The sequence below is a fragment of the Silurus meridionalis genome, chromosome 21, assembly GCF_014805685.1.
Source record: "Silurus meridionalis isolate SWU-2019-XX chromosome 21, ASM1480568v1, whole genome shotgun sequence".
NCBI classification, from domain to species: Eukaryota; Metazoa; Chordata; class Actinopteri; order Siluriformes; family Siluridae; genus Silurus; species Silurus meridionalis.
The window spans coordinates 11,322,111-11,338,866 of record NC_060904.1 but is presented as its reverse complement, the minus strand read 5'-3'; positions in this window follow the sequence as shown (position 1 = coordinate 11,338,866).

The following is a 16,756-nucleotide window of genomic DNA, read 5'->3' as shown; positions in this document are numbered from 1 at the left end:
AGGAATACGGAATATGGATTTGGACTGTAGTTGTCAATTGTCTGCTACATTGACTCAGAAGTACAGTTTGCTTCTGATCACATCACTGTACTCCGCAACATCGTTTATCTGTAATAAATAAACATTCAGTGCAACCCCGATGAGGATGGGTTCCCTCTTGAGTCTGGTTCCTCTCAAGGTTTCTTCCTTATGCCATCTTGGGGAGTTTTTCCTTGCCACAGTCGCCACCGGCTTGCTCATCAGGGACAAACTTTCACTTATAAAGAACATCTAATTCATTCTTTATCACCACATTATCTGTGTAAAGCTGCATTGAGACAATTTTCAATGTTACAAGCACTATACAAATACAAATTAATTTAATTGAATTGAATATCCAAGATTATTCAATTTTTAAAACTTCTTTTAAGGAATTAACCAAGCTAATGTAATTTAGTTCAATGGAATTAATAGGTACTAAAGGTAAAGATGAAAGATGAAACGTAAGCATTGTAGCAGGTTCTAATGTTAGGTAGCCATATAATCTTTCAGAATTCCACATTTATGTAATTTGAAGGAAACACTCAGGTTTGCACGGAATGAATTGGGTATCATGCTTTTGTAATTGTCTTGTTTATAGAGGAACAGAAAACTAAAAGAAAATAAAGAGGCTTTTTTGTAATAAAGTGAATAAGTAAGTATACAGCAAAACATTTTGAAATATTGTTCATTCAAGTATTGATAATGCACTGTTAATTTAATTTGATGGTACAATAGTGAGAGTTAAATCATATACATTCTCTTGACAGATGTCAAAGCAGTATTGCTAACTTCTGTTTGTAAAAGAGCATAAAACAGATATTTGTAAAAAAAAATAAAAATAAAATAACAATAAAAATAACAATAAAAAAAAACCTGTCAAATGATTTTATTGTATGCATTTTCAAATCATTTTAAATCAATATGCAAATCAGTAGTAAGTTATTATCAAATTTCAGTGTGTGTTTGCATTTGCAGTATACTGGCACAGTAGAAAAAACAAACCCAGTTCAAACATTCCATATGCATGGAACATGTAATGTCTGTTTGTGTGCATGTGCATCTAGCATGTGGCATTTGTAAGGAGTACAGAACTGGTCAAGTAACCTGTGCTGGGAGTACCCTTTGCTCTGTCCCTCCCTGATCTTATCATGGTTGATACTGTTGTTACATAGGAAACTGGTAGCTTTGTGGCCCCCGATAAAGCCACTATAACACTTTTATAATCCATTCTCTATTTTCAGCTAGCAGCTAGCAGAAACTGCAGCCTATAAAACAAACCTTTGTCCCAAACAATTAAGGTGACATGATAATGCCCATCATTAGAGACCTGATGATGGGTCTAAAAAGGATATATTTTGTTTGTCTCCCACAAAACAGACAAACACATCTCCATTCATGCTCTATGTCTAAATACCAGTGTCTTCTGCATTTGTATTGATGGTGTCATCTATGAGATGCTTATTCCAGCATGTCTGTCTGCTGCAGAGATACACTTTATTGCCAACAGAGACAGTCAGGCTGCTCAATCAGTGTAAGCACATCTATGCAGAGGTGTGCATACAAGCGTTAGCTATAGTTAGCCATTGTGACGCCTGGTTGAAGTGCTAAGTGCATGTGCATGGGCTTGATGGGGGCTGATATGGATGTTGCTGTTATCTTATCAGTTTTATCTGACTGATCAGCTCATCTGGAGAATCACTGCTATTAGTGATAAGCTGAATTTTATTTCCCCATGTCCACTCTTTAGCAGGGTAATAACCCTACATGCTAAACACTTTGGAGAGACTTCACAAGGAAAACAGGTAGGTAAACAACCAGAGAATTTCTTAGTGCAAAAAAAGACATCAAACGTATTAAAATAAAATTGCATGTGTGGAAAAAGAAAGACATGAGCATGCTGAGAGATGAGAGTGTAAGGGTGCCTAATTAATTACTATCTTATATTGATACAAGTTTCCTGGAGATCATCCCTAATAATAGATGAAGCATCTTTTTTTATACATTTTTAAGACCAGAAAGAAAAGTGCTGGTCATTCGTAAAAATTAAACCCTGAGTTTTTAGCCTATTTAAATAGTTGTAGCACTCTAAAAGATCTACATTTCACAGTTTTGTGGGTATGTATCTGTCACGGTATCAATCTGTGAGGTCTACAAAAATTTAAGAGTGTATTTGTGTGGTAGGGGCTAAAGCTGTATCTCCTGTGAGCCAAGTTTAAGCTCCAAATAAAAGGCTCCTCCCTGCTTGGAATGCATCTCTGACTTTATTACGAGCAAAGGTCTGAAGCAGCTGGCACTGCAAGGTCCTGGCCATAGCTATCTTATCTCCCATCTACTATAAATATTTGACAGGAAGAGTTAAAGAAGGTTGAAAAGAAAGAGTGTGAGGATGATCCCTATCCTCAACACACTACAATTGTTAAACAACCTGAATTTTCACACTGAGATAGTATTTAAAGACAATTTCATCATAATTGACTATAATATTCTGCAGTATTACCTCTTGCCCACAATCTAAGTGAATATAACTTAATAGTTCATCCTACTTTGAATAGGATTGCTAGCTATATGTTTAGGTTATTGCTTTATGGGATTCAGGCATTCAAGCATTTTTTTTTTATATTTATATAAACTTGCAGTTGGTCTTGAATTCTGAGCTATTTCAGAAGCACAAAGTCTCTCATTTACTCATTACTTGCTCAAAGTTCTTTTTTAATTTCTCACGGAGATAACCTAAAACCTTGCCTATATTTTAAATAATTAATCTCTTGTAAAAGCATAAGAATTTACTAGTTTTCACTCTCTAGACCTCAACATGTGGTATGAGTGAAGTAACAAATCTAAAAAAAGCTAAAAAAACTTTGCCAACACCCTTTAAAAGCTAGTCATGGTCTGAGAGATAGGAAGTGTTTGGCCCTTCATAAATCCTCCTTCCCTGGAAGATATCTGGTGACAGATCAGATCTCATACAACGCTGACTACACTAAGGTCAGTCAGAAACTGGGCTTTCAAACTACATCAGACTACAGAGAAAAAGGAACGCTTTTAAAAGTAGATATTAACCAGTGAATGGTTTTATGAATGGGGTTGTGAAATTTAGATAAGCAACAGTTGGGTTATTAAGACAATTTAAAAAGGCATATTTTTACTTTAACACTTTGATTTTCAGGGATGGTGACTGTTGGTAGCAATAGTTTCTGCAATTCAATATTAGCACATAACTATATACATCAACAGCCCAGCAGATTTAAAAATTAAGAAATATAACACAGGTAGCAGGACCTTACTAATGCATCTGTTTAATCACCAGTTAACTACTGTAAACTATTATCTTTTGCTTGAACACCTTTGGACACTATCAAATATCAGCAATCACAGACAAAAGGTGATAAAATCAAATGAGTTGCGAGATAGACAAGACACAGTGGCTCAGCGAAAGCCTCTGTGTATGTCTGTGTCAGTGTGTGTGTGTGTGTGTGTGTGTGTGTGTGTGTGTGTGTGTGTGTGTGTGTGTGTGTGTGTGTATAAAAGTATAAAAGAATTTTTAGTGCAGTCAGGGGCAGACTGGCTAACCGGTAGATAGGGCATTTTCCAGCATTTAGCAGACGCCCTTATCCAGAGCCACGTACAAAAGTGCTTTTAAGTCTCTAGCAATGAATAAACCTACACTGGTACGCGAGATTACAAACTTTATATAAATATAACTCTTGAATTCTACAAAACAAACCTGGAAAGTGCTAATTTAAGTATTTCAGGAAGAGGTAGGTCTTCAACTGTTGCTTGAAGATAGAATCTCATACTGTTTTTGTCTGATCGGCCCATAAATCTCTTTTCAACTTATTAATTTTTCTGCTAAATTAGTTGATGCCACTGGGGTCTTTGGATGTGGTGTAATATATTTGTCAAGAAAGTCGGTGTAAGTTTTTTATCCTAGACAGAATGGCCAATGAGACATTTAACCCACAGCCCATTGGTTCTTTTCTTAATTGACATTAACCTGACATCTTTAAACAACTCCCCTTTTGGGCTCTGTGTGAGAGTGTGCAGCGTCAGACTGAATCTGTCAAAATTGTCAGAGAGAAATGGAGAAGAAACCCAAGGGAGGTGCAGAGAAATTGTGCAACAAAAGAAAAAAAAAGGAAAAACCCTTTAGACAGACGCTGCAAAATGTGTCAGAATAAGACATGATTTCTGCCACAGCAGGACCTTCATCAGCTGCTGTGGTTGATGATATTGGTGGTGATGCTTGAGGCACTGGCAGTACTGGTACTCACAGTGAGGAGGATAATGAGAGGGAGAGAGTTGAGGGAAAAGTGAGTGTAGAGCCTGCAGTAAGCAGAACTGCTTTCAGAACATTTAGACTATGTAATAATTTGATCCTCTGTTATCTTCAATTCTGAAAGAAACTAATCATCTAATCAATCATTTATCATCTCTTTCTCTCTCTCTCTCTCTCTCTCTCTCTCTCTCTCTCTCTCTCTCACACACATTTGTGTGAATTTACAGTTTATTTAATGCTATACTATGAAAAACAGTGATCTAAACAACAATTTTTTATGCCTCTTTCTATTTCATCCTCAAACACAAGCACACATAAGATGGATGTCATAACTAGTTTTAGGATTTATCAGTGTGGATTATAGTTTTATTCTATTAATAAATTACACTTTTTAGATGTTTTTAATGTGTCAACTCTCACTCCTTCCTATCTATTATTATATAGCTTTAGTTGTTTTATAAAATAGGAGTTGGTTTACATATTCAAGGGTGTGTAAAGATGGGTAGTATTTGTAATCGTATTGTATGTTATGGGCCATTCTGGGCCAAACTGACATGGCCGATTTTTTTTTTATCCCAGTCCAGTCCTGCGTGCAGTGGTTCTCAAAGTGGGGTCAAACACAGCCCACCAGTGCTAAAGTTCTGTTTTTTAATCCAATCTTCAATAGCTTACAAACAGGTCACCTATAAATAACATTAAAATAGATTATGGCAAGAATAAAATATTCTGGCTTTAATTACTTGCCACTAAATTATTGTACTATGTTTACCCATATTCATATGAAATAAAATATATTTTAATAATGAATCTTTTAATAGTAGGATTATGTTCTGTAGGAAGCAATGGTGAGGCATAATGGGTAAAACATCAAGGGCAAGGGTTTGAAAAGGACCACAGAAGTCAATCAATAGAAATTAAAATTGTAGAAATGGACCAATGAGTTGAGCATCTATCACTCAAGAGGATTGTTCTTTCACCAGTAAGCCAATTTTTGTGTAACATTACTGTCATAACAAATGCCAGCTTACTGCTCACACACACACACACACACACACACACACACACACACACACACACACACACACACACACACATACCTGATGTTCACAGACCCACAAACTCAGATCCGCTAGATAATGAGAAAAAAAAACACATTTCAAAAATGAAACTAGTAAGCTGGCAAAATGAAGGCTGTTTATACTGCTGTTTTGTGCTATAATTTTATTTTAATTCATGAAATTCTAACCACAATGATCCACAATGATTGATCCAACAATCCCTGTGATATTAAGTCATGCATTTTAAAAATCTTTTCCAATTAATACAGATGCAACATAAACCAAAAAATATAAGCTTCGTGGTGAAATTTTAAATAATTTTATTAAAGTTATGATTATAATAAATCATTTTATTAACACCCAAAAATACAGCAAATTACTGATCAATGAAACCAGGTCTACCCAAATTCCAGTGATTAAAGATAATGTGTGCTGCACACAGCTATAAGTTTGGTAAGTGTTTTATTACAGTTTAAAATGAGTTTATTATAGCATTGCACAATGCATTTCTCAGAAAACTGCATCTCTGTTCTTTTATATTTAGATGAGTTTGACCTCCACTCGGACAGAGCATTCAAGGTTTAATGGAAATTGAAATACATGTCATGTTATTATATCCTGATTTTGGCGGGGGAAAAGGCATCAGAGAGGTAAACTCTTGAAGTCTGCTACATGCCTACACATGCTACAGAAAAGTACCTTGAACACGATCTGTTTTTCTTTTTTTGTGAATGATGTTAACTGTGTGAATTATGTAAGACTGTGGTTTAAATTTTAGAAACAAGAGCACTTTTTGAGTGGGCTGGGTCTTCAAGAGGCCATCCTTCATTTTTGTCATCGGTATGAATCATAAAATGAATTTTTATTTATTTAAAGGGATCTCTAACAGGGAAAAATGTAAGAAGCCTTGATGTATATAATAGTTTTCTCTACCATTCTAAACACTATGCGTTGGTCCATCAGTGTTTTTAACAACTTTACATTGCAATGTGACTGTAAAGTATGTCATAAACTACTGTTTATGCCCCTCAATAAAAATAAGGTGTGTTCCTCCATTATGTTTATGACTTAAAGCCTCTCATCACACTTGCCTTTATAAGACAACTTGTTAAAAATCAAATGTAAATGTTAGTCAATTAAAAAGCAAACAACAGCTTCTGGGCTTTTATGAGGCTTTGGTTGGTGTGAGGTATATTATGAAAATTCAGACATATCAGTCATAATAATGCCACAGCTGCCACTTGTATAGAATATGTAATCTTTAACAGAGATACATCTGCAGGAAGGAAGCATAAGACTGCAAGAGAGATAGATAAAGTTAATCATATTTACAATGCAGTATTTAGCTGTCAAAGAGTTTCTCTAATTTCATACTTAGCTGTAGTTCTTCAAAGTGAGAAATCCCACAAGCTTATCATTTCTCTTTTAATTACTTTTATTCCACAAAATAAAAAAACAATAAGTTTAAGGGAGATTTGAAAGTAAATCTGGGTCAATTAGGGGTAAATGCTCATACCACAGTGCTTCAACTGCACATAGAAATCAATCTGTAAGTCATTTTGCAAGGCAGACTTTTTCTCTGGCTGTGTACTGGTTCTTTAGTAATGCATTGAAGGGTTTAATTGTATACTCTGAGCAAATAGCTTCTCTAGTGTGGGACACAAATAACCAGTTATACAATGTATTTGATTGCACATTTATTTGATGAATAAAAAAAAAGAAGAAGATCTGCAGTGTCTCAAGTAAGCAATTTATATCACATGGTGAACTGGACAGTGAGTACTATTGTGTAGTTCATCATTTCCTTTGAACAAAATGAAAAACGGCCACCGGAAGCTCACAGCATTTACTAAACAGATGGACTGGTTTGAGTATAAGTTTTAACAGTGAAACAACAAATGCAAGCACAGTTTCACAAGTCTCAGTATGCAAACTTTCAGGACAGGAAAAGGGTTGCATAAAAGGAAAACATACTAGATTAGAAATCTAAACAGGATCTGTGCTTTTCAAGTACAGACTAATAAAATTTTTATTTTGTCCCTGTCTTCTTGATAATTTTACCACCCTTGCCCTGCAAGTCATCAAAAGAAGCATGATCGATTTATTACACTGGTGAATGTTATTAGCAATTATATGCAATACAGACCTATTTACCTCAAATAAACTGACACCAAACATGTCTGCAGCATCAAGGTTTATGTGCATCTATCTCATCCTTAAATTTCCTTGTGCCCCTCCAACCTAACCGAGTGCAACAACAAATCTATTACAACAAGTTTTCCCCTCAGATTCTGGTAAACTGCTACTCATGGACTGTCAAAAGTCTCACTGAAATATTTACTTCATGGTGTGATATGGTCATTAGTAAAGCCCAGAAACAGCTGGAGAAAATGACCAAGCACATCATAGATATCCAATTCCATGCCATTGAGCACCTGCAGCACAAGGGGTGTTTATACAGAGCACACAATATAACCAGCGATTTCTCTCACCCCTCTCATAGATTCTTCATTCTATTAAAATCTCTGACGTACAGGATCATCTTTGCCAGCAGCAGGACTCACAGCGCAGCTTCTTTTCTGCAGCTGTTGGCCTATTGAACTTTATTTCCCAGCACCATATTACAACCAATCACATTGAAATACATTGAACAGATTTTATAAAACCATTTATTACACATAAATGTCATTAACCAGAAGCCTTTCCCCTTCGAAGTCATTTGTTTGTTTGTGCTCAGTCTATTTAGTTTTAGTCTCATAGGAAAAAAATATGATGGGAAATAAGCATCACTGATTACTTCCACAATTTCTGATGATGCTGAAAATGCAAGTGTTATGCTGAAATAAATTTGCACATATCTGGGGGGGTTAATAATCTGTGCAGTTACCTGACATGTAACTGTGACTTATGTGCTTAGTAGCGTTCCTCTGTATAATTCTCAGACACTATTTAAAATTGAACACAAAAAAACCCAATAAAAAAATACATTTATTCCGGTATTATTTATTCAGTAGCTCCACGTATCAGATTCAAAACACTGATGCTTGCCTACAAGGCCAAAAATGGACCAGCGCCATCTTACCTCAGTGACCTCATCACATCTCACACTGCACCACGCTGTCTGAGATCCTCCAGTGTGATACCAGTCGAGCAGTGCTGGAGGATCTCAGACAGCGTGGTGCAGTGCGAGATGTGATGAGGTCACTGAGGTAAGATGGCGCTGGTCCATTTTCTCTTCTCCCAGAATGAGAGGAAAGTACACTTCAAGGCTCTTCTCTGTTCTGGCACCGAGGTGGTGGAATGAACTTCCCCTATATGTCCGTACAGCAGAGTACCTGACTATCTTCAAGCTACGATTGAAGACCTACCTCTTCCTGAAACACTTAAATTAGCACTTTCCAAGTTTGTAGAATTCAAGAGTTATATTCATATTAAGTTTGTAATCTAGTGTACCAGTGTAGATTTATTAATTACTAGAGACTCAAAGCACTTTTGTACTCTTTTGTAATCTCTCTGAATAAGGGCATCTGCTAAATGCCACAAATGTAAATGTAAATGTAAATGTAAATGGTATTCAAAAAATTGTTTTATTTTACATTGTGTTTAAAATACAACAATTGATAAGTTTTTTTAAGGTGCTGAAATTTAAATAATAGGAATTGTATTGTCTCAACAAGCAGATGAAGGATAAAGATTAATAAAATAAATAAATAAATAAAAAGCTTTCTTTCGGCTTCTCCCGTTAGGTGTCGCCACAGCGGATCATCCGCATGTTTGAGTTGGCACATGTTTTTACGCTGGATGCCCTTCCGAACGCAACCCACCCCATTTATCCGGGCTTGGGACCGACACTAAGAGTGGCTGGGGTTAGTTCCCTGACCGGGGATCGAACCCAGGCCGCAGCAGTGAGAGTGTCGCATCCTAACCACTAGACCACCAGGGAACCTAAGCTGGCTTAAAAGACTGGGCATTGAAATGCTTGTAAAAAGTATTACATTTAGACCTTGTACTAGGTTTTCAGGGTTAAAATTATACACAAACTTATTGAACATGCACAATGATATTGAGACATGAAACATTTAGATAAGGCTGGAATGCGATGCAAAGTTAATAAAAAACAGTGGTGGACAATGAGCGTGATGTGTTATTAAGTAAGGCAGATCAGTACAATAAATAAAAAAATTTACAACAAATAGTAAGTAGTAAATGTGAATAGTAATTATCTAAGTATTTGGAAGTGGTAGTAAAGAGTAAGATGAAATACTTCTGGCTGTTACATTGTCTGATGGCTTCAACGAAAAAAAGTCTGGTTGTCTGTGATTAAATGTATTGTAAATGTCTGGCAGACTCAAAACCAACTAATGAGCAGAGTGAGTGCAGTCCTTAATGATGAAGGCATTTTCTTAAATATTATGTTTGGTTTGTGTCCTGAAAAGCTGGATGCTTATATCCAGTGATGATCTCTGCTGTTCTAATGATTCTCATCATAAAAAAAAAAATAGAAGTAGATTTATGCTTATTATTCTTTGCCAAAAACTGTTTGAGCTCTTTTAGATTGGTGAGCTCTACTGCATTGACACAGATTCTTAATTGAATTGAGGTGAGGTTTTGACCACTCCAGTGCAAGTTTGCCAGTATGATTAGGTTCATTGCTCCATTTTAGGGTGAAGCTATGATTCTCCTGTAGTTAAAAAAAGTCTTCTGGAAATCTTCTATTAGTGTCCATTCTCTGTTAGGACAGTGTTCTCAGAATGAACAGATTTCCAACAAAAATAGCACATATTTGCAAGGATGAAAATGTGTACAGTGGTGATTAGGTTATATTCTTTCCATTTGTTTATAATTTTAGTTTAAGTTTTTTATACTGGTCAGTGACCAGTTACTTCTAATATTCTCTCTCAGCTTGGATACCTCCTTTCTCTGCATGATTGTTTAAGTGTTACAGAGACTAGGGCCTTTCTGTAACCATGTATTTATATTGAGGTTACATGACACCTTACACCCAGATGAACCTTAACTAATTATAGGAGTGATTTTTATTCCTAAATAATTAACTATCTTTGTACATGCATGACTAACCCATAATTAACTTTGAGGTTCATGTATGACTAACCCTTCATAATTTGTTAATGAATTCATAAAAAGTTAAATATTTTGGACCATAACTTGAATTTGACTTGCTTTAGTGCTAACTTTATTGTGCAGCATTAAAACAGTCACAGCAGATAACATAATTCTTTCTCATGCTGGTTAGCCTTATACGTTGATTCCTTACATTAAAATGTTAAATTGTGTTGGGGTCTATAGAGAACTATTGACAAATACTGCAGCATACAGTCATTTTTTTTACATTTTTTTAAGTATTTTCCACACCAAACAAACTAAACCAAATCTCACATAAATCTGCAAACATAAAACTGCTGTATATTCAGAGCCACTCAGTATACAGCAAGTTAATTTTTTTGTGGAAATACCACGGTAAATAGTTAAAGTGATTTAAAAATGTTTTTACAGTTTAAAAAACAATAGATGGTGTTGCTAAGGGCCCATCCTACACAGATAATTGAAGCTGATCAGGCAATTGCTAGGTGCAAAGGGGTACGCTTTAAGGTTGATAGGTCTTCTGTGGGTGCTGCAATGTAACTTTTTCATTTTGCCATGCTGGTTCAATGACTCTGAAACCTCAACTCTACTTGTAAAGCCTATTTGTTACTAGATTAATACAGTATGTCTGGCACACAGGGCAGATTTCTTTTTATTGATTTGTGTACAGACTGCAAATTAATTGTGCCAACTAAACTTGGCATTATGTACACACCAGCTTGATGGAGAGACACACCATGTCATGAGATAAATGCTTCACTGCCAGAAGGGAGGATAGAGTAGGAGTAACAGAGAATGAGTGAGAAATATGATGATCACATACATCTTCATGTGATTAAGTCTGGTTTATTATATATTGTATATCTTGTCATTAGTTGTTTCATTACATAGAGCACATATACTGTATTTTTAAGCATAGTATGAGTATCATCCATTAACAGCATCCTGCTTCGTCTGTGCAAGTACAGTTTTTAATACAAACTCTTTATGTTTATTTTTCATTTCATTAAATTTTTGTGAAAATACCACAGATTTTAGAAATGTTAGAAGCCTTATTAAAAAATCCCACAGTCCAAAATTTGCGATCTGGGCTTTATAGCAAAGTGGCTAGAAAAAGCCTCCTCTCAGTGCAACCATACAAAAGCCTGCTTGAAGTTTGCATCTCAAACTGTAAGGAAAAAGATTCTCTGGAATTGAACTGTTGATCTAATTTTTAAACATTATATCTGGAGGAAACCAGGCACCATCCTAACAGTAAAGCCTGGAGGTGGTAGCGTCATGCTATATAGATGTTTTTCAGCTGCAGGGACAATGAAGACTGGTCAAATCTTAAGGGAAAGCTAAACAGAGAAATGTACAGATATATCCTCAATAAAAACCTGTTCCACAGCACTCAGGACCTCAGTCTGGGCCAAAGCTTTCCCGTCCAACATGACAATGACACTAAGTACACAGCCAAGTGTACACAGGAGTGGCTTAGGGACAACTCTGTGAATGTCCTTCAGTCACCCAGCCTCAATTGCCCCATTGATCATCTCTGTAGAGACATGAAAGTGGTTCAACCTGACAGAGCTTGAGAGGATTCGGAAAGAAAAATGGCAGAAAATCCCCCAATCCAGGTGTGCAAAGCTTGTTGCATCATACCCAAATGACTCTAGCCTTAAAATTGTTGCCAAAGGTGCTTCAATTAAGTACATAGAAAAGGGTATAAATTTTTATGTACATGTGATATTACATTTTTTTTTTAAAATAAATTTACAGAATTTACATTTCTGAATTCTGTTTTCACTTTGTCATTATGGCCTCCTGAGTGTAGATTAATGAGGAAAAAAAATTGGAATGATTGTAATATCAGGCTGCAACATAACAAAATGGAAAAAATGTGCACTGTATCTCTTCTTGCTCAGAGCTGTGGTAACTTGGTGTAAATAGTTAATAGTGCTGAACAGGTGGTGATCTTGTGTGTGAGACAGAGATGCTGAACTGAAATTATATCAATTGAGCCACTGGAAAGCTGCTTTTCTTCTGTTTTTTTATGCAGGAAAAATCCTTCCCAGTCATCTCACATGAGTCCACTGTTCCTACAATCCAATATTTCTACATTGACACCAAACCTTAGTCAGAGTTTTGCCCATAGAATCACTGTTGACACTTATGGTGCATATAAATAGAGGAGGGATATTCACATGCATATGCACTCCTAGACAAATGTTGGATTTGACTGGACACTTCCTGACCACAGATTGTCATCCAGCAGTTATTGCCAACAAAATAATTTGGTCTTTAAAGCTGTCAAACTCACTGAAGACCACATGTGCATACTTTGGAAAATGAGACTGCAGCAAGCTACTTGGCATAAGTACAGAGACCGCTGTGTCTTTGGTTTCATGGAGACATGGCTAGGCGACAGAGTTTCAAATGCTGCCATTCAGCTGGATGAGCTAGCCGGGTTTTGGTGCCGACAACATGGAATGATGTAAGAACTCTGTCCTCATTTCCACCTATTGCTCACCACTTGTGGAGTTTATAATTGTCAGATGCTAGACCTTTTTTATTTACCCCAGGAATTCACCACTAATAATGCTAAGGAGGCAACCTGTGTATTCTATGGTACTATAAGTTAACTGCAGAACACATCCCAGCATACATACCCCCAATCGTCGTTCAAAACAAGTTCGAAAGCAGGTGAAAGCCTGGCCAGAAGGAGCCATCTCTGCTCTTTGGGACTGCTTTGAATGCACTGACTAGGACATGTTTAGGAAGGCTGCAACCAGTGGTGACTTCACCGGCTTGGAGGAATACACTTCATTAGTAACCAGCTACATCGGCAAGAGCACTGATGCCTCCAGGTGCTCTGTCTATCCATGACTGAAGTGAGGAAAACTCTATGCAGAGTTAACCCACATAAGTCTGCTGGACCAGATGATTTTCACGGTTGAGTGCACAAGGAATGTGCAGAACAGCTAGGAGATGTCTCCACTGACATCTTCAACAATCTCCCTTTTAGATTGTTAAAAGCAACAATTTCCTTGGTGTTCATCTGTCAAAGAACTTCAACTGGACATGTAACACCAGCTCCATCAGCAAGATAGCCCAATAGCGTCTCTAATTCCGGAGAAGGCTGAGGAACGCCTATCTACCTCCTTCCATCCTGACCGTGTTTCACAGAGGGACTATTGAGAGCATCCTGAGCAGCTGCATCACTGCTTGGTTGGAAAACTGTCTCGGATTGCAAGACCCTACAGAGGATAGTGAGGACAGCTAAGAAGATCATTGGAGTCTCTCTCCCCTCTATCATGGACATTTACACCACACACACACACACACACACACACACACACACACACACACACACACACACACACACACACACAGTCAACTGTGTGTTACTGAACTGCTACAAACCTAAACTCACACACTCAATACTCCATACACATCTATGTCTTCAGTGCCACCCAATTTACATTATAACTATATTATAACTGTTTACATGCTGTTTTTGCACAACATTTTGCGTTTATGTTTACAAGTACACACTAGGTTTTAGTTCTCTTTTTACACATTGTACTGTATAACACATTATACACAAGGTGTTATTTTGTGTTGTGTATCTGTTCTGCACTGTCTACTGTCTTGCATTGTTTGCACTCGGTTGCTCATGAAGCACTTTATATGACTAGGAGCCTTACTTTAGTCCTTAGCTCTGTGTTCTGTATGTAGCTCTGTGTTGTTTAATGTAGCACCAGGTTTCTGAAGAAACGTCTCATTTCACTGTGTATTGTGTCAAGGTATACAGTATAAGGTTGAAATGACAAAAAGACTTCTTGACTTGACTTGCCACTGCCTATTACAAGTACCATGAAGCAGGGCTGAAAAGCATGATGGCAACAACTGCGGTGATCCCCAGCAAGTTGGGAGTACTCAAGCAGGATACACATTAGGCCTTTGTGGATTCGGATGTTTCAACATTTCAGTATCAATGCAAGATTCAAGATGGGGCCTTGAATAGGTGAAGGTGAGGTGCACATCCATACACCTGAATATCCACATAAATACTGTCATGAATATACTGATGGTCGGAAAGTCGAAGTTGGGATGACTAGATATACCTTTTGGTTCTTGGTACCAAAAGATCCAGGAACTGGAATATTTGACATTTTGATTTTGTTGTAACCAAATTTCTGTGCTTAACTTTGTGTAATGCACTTGTAATGTACCCTCTATATACACTATATATGCATATTAACCCATGACTATTGTATCTATATCTGGTGTTTCCCCAAACTGTTGCCACATAAATTGAACTAAGTGTACTGTAGAACTATCATTTATCTTTACTGGAACTAAAGGGCCTAAACATGTTTCAGCAAGTGTACAAGCAAGAACCATGAAGTCATGATTTTCTGAAATTGAAATAAGAACTCTCATAGCCTGCACAGAGTCCTGACATAAACCGCACTGAATACCTTTGGTATAATTTGACCATTCACACACCAGAACTTCCATTAAGTGCACAAACTCACTAAAATCCAGTGAAAGCCTTAACAGTAGAGTGAAAGCTGGTACAGTAGCAAATGGTGAAGAAACTCTGTCTTAAACTTAAGCAGGGTTAGATTTAAGAACCATGACAATGGATTTTGACTGCAATTACTATAAATAGTCTGTTACAATGGCTTAGGAATACAGTTGCCATGAACATTTTTTCTTGTGTCCATCAGTAAGCAGTTGGAACTATAATGAATGGACATTCGATGTCACTCAGATGAGGATGGGTTCCCTTTTGTGTCGAGTTCAAGTTTTTTTCCTTATAACATCTTGGGTTTTTTTTTCATGCCACTGTTTTTGTATAAACTTACATTTAAAACAGGTTGATTAAAAAAAAAAAAAAAAAAGATATGCTTTATGCTTTGCTGCAATACTTAAGAGGTTATTGATGCTGCTTAGACCCCAAATGGCAGCCAACCCCCAAAACGCTGTCAACAGGAAGGATGATGTTGAACACGTCATACGTTTCTCATGTCTTAAGAATACCGAAAAACACCTTCCGATGCAACTTATAACAGCAAGGATTTTTTTTGCCTGAATACTCAGAACTATTTACTTCAGATAAAAAAATCTGTGACATTCAGGACGCTATGCTCTATTGCTGGTGCTATTCTGCTAAAGAGATAATGGGACATGTTTATATTCTGTGACATTCAGAAAATTTTGTAAAAACTGTCCATAAGTACTCTACACACTCTACACACTTTACACTAATTAATGCATGATGGAAAGTAAGGAAAACATTTTAGTACAATAGTTTATAAATAAGGCATTTAATGTAACTAAAATTCTCTTATGAAATATTATACAGTAAGTATTTTACAGATCAGAGTTTATGTTTATGAACTGTTCATGTTCCACACAGCTTTCATGTGCACTCATGCCCACATGCGTCTGCAGTGCATGCTGCTTTGTGCTTGAGTGAACAATTTAGCTGAGCATCATAATCAGCTACAGCTATAGATGAAACGAGAAAGAATGTATAGCACGATGAGTTATGAGGTAGATTTTAATTTGTTTAATAAATATTATTCTAGACTCAGTCACAGTCACAACAATGTATTAAAATGTAGTTTAAGCACAATAAACCTAGTCAATTATATCAATTAGCACATTGCGAAACAGAATGAAAAAATCATATCTGGAGCACTTCTTAATCATTGAAACTTTACGTGAAATGTCATGCCGAGGGGAGAAGAAGATGAAAGCAGCCCCCCATGCGGCAGCAAGATGAGAGTAAGTGAGGGGGAGTATAACCACAGCAGGGCAGATCAACCCACCGCCATCATGGACGACATCCTGTCTCACCATGCGCTTGTCGCTTTCTCTGTCTCTGAAACTGGAAAAGCAGTTCTTTACTTTTCCTGAAGCAGAACCCTCCTCAGCAGTCAGAATACACTCTCTAACCCTCTGTTGTTATTCTGCTAAAGGTAACTACACATTTTTCTCGAAATCAAAGGTTTCTTTTGTGTCTTTTTATGCAGTATATAAGTGAAATAGTATGTAGTTCGGTACATAATATCTAAGCTAAATATCTGAATAGACCAACATGGCGTATCACTCTTTTTAAATAGTAATAACAGAAATAATATAGACTCACTGTTCTCTGAGTCCCAGGAGGAATTGAGATAATGAGAGTTAAAATGTCGGGACTGGAGGATCAACCGTTTAGACACGTGTGTGTACACAGCTGCTAAGGGAATCAGCAGTGTCTGTTTGGGTGGCGGAGATCAGATTGTCACTGGCTGATTGT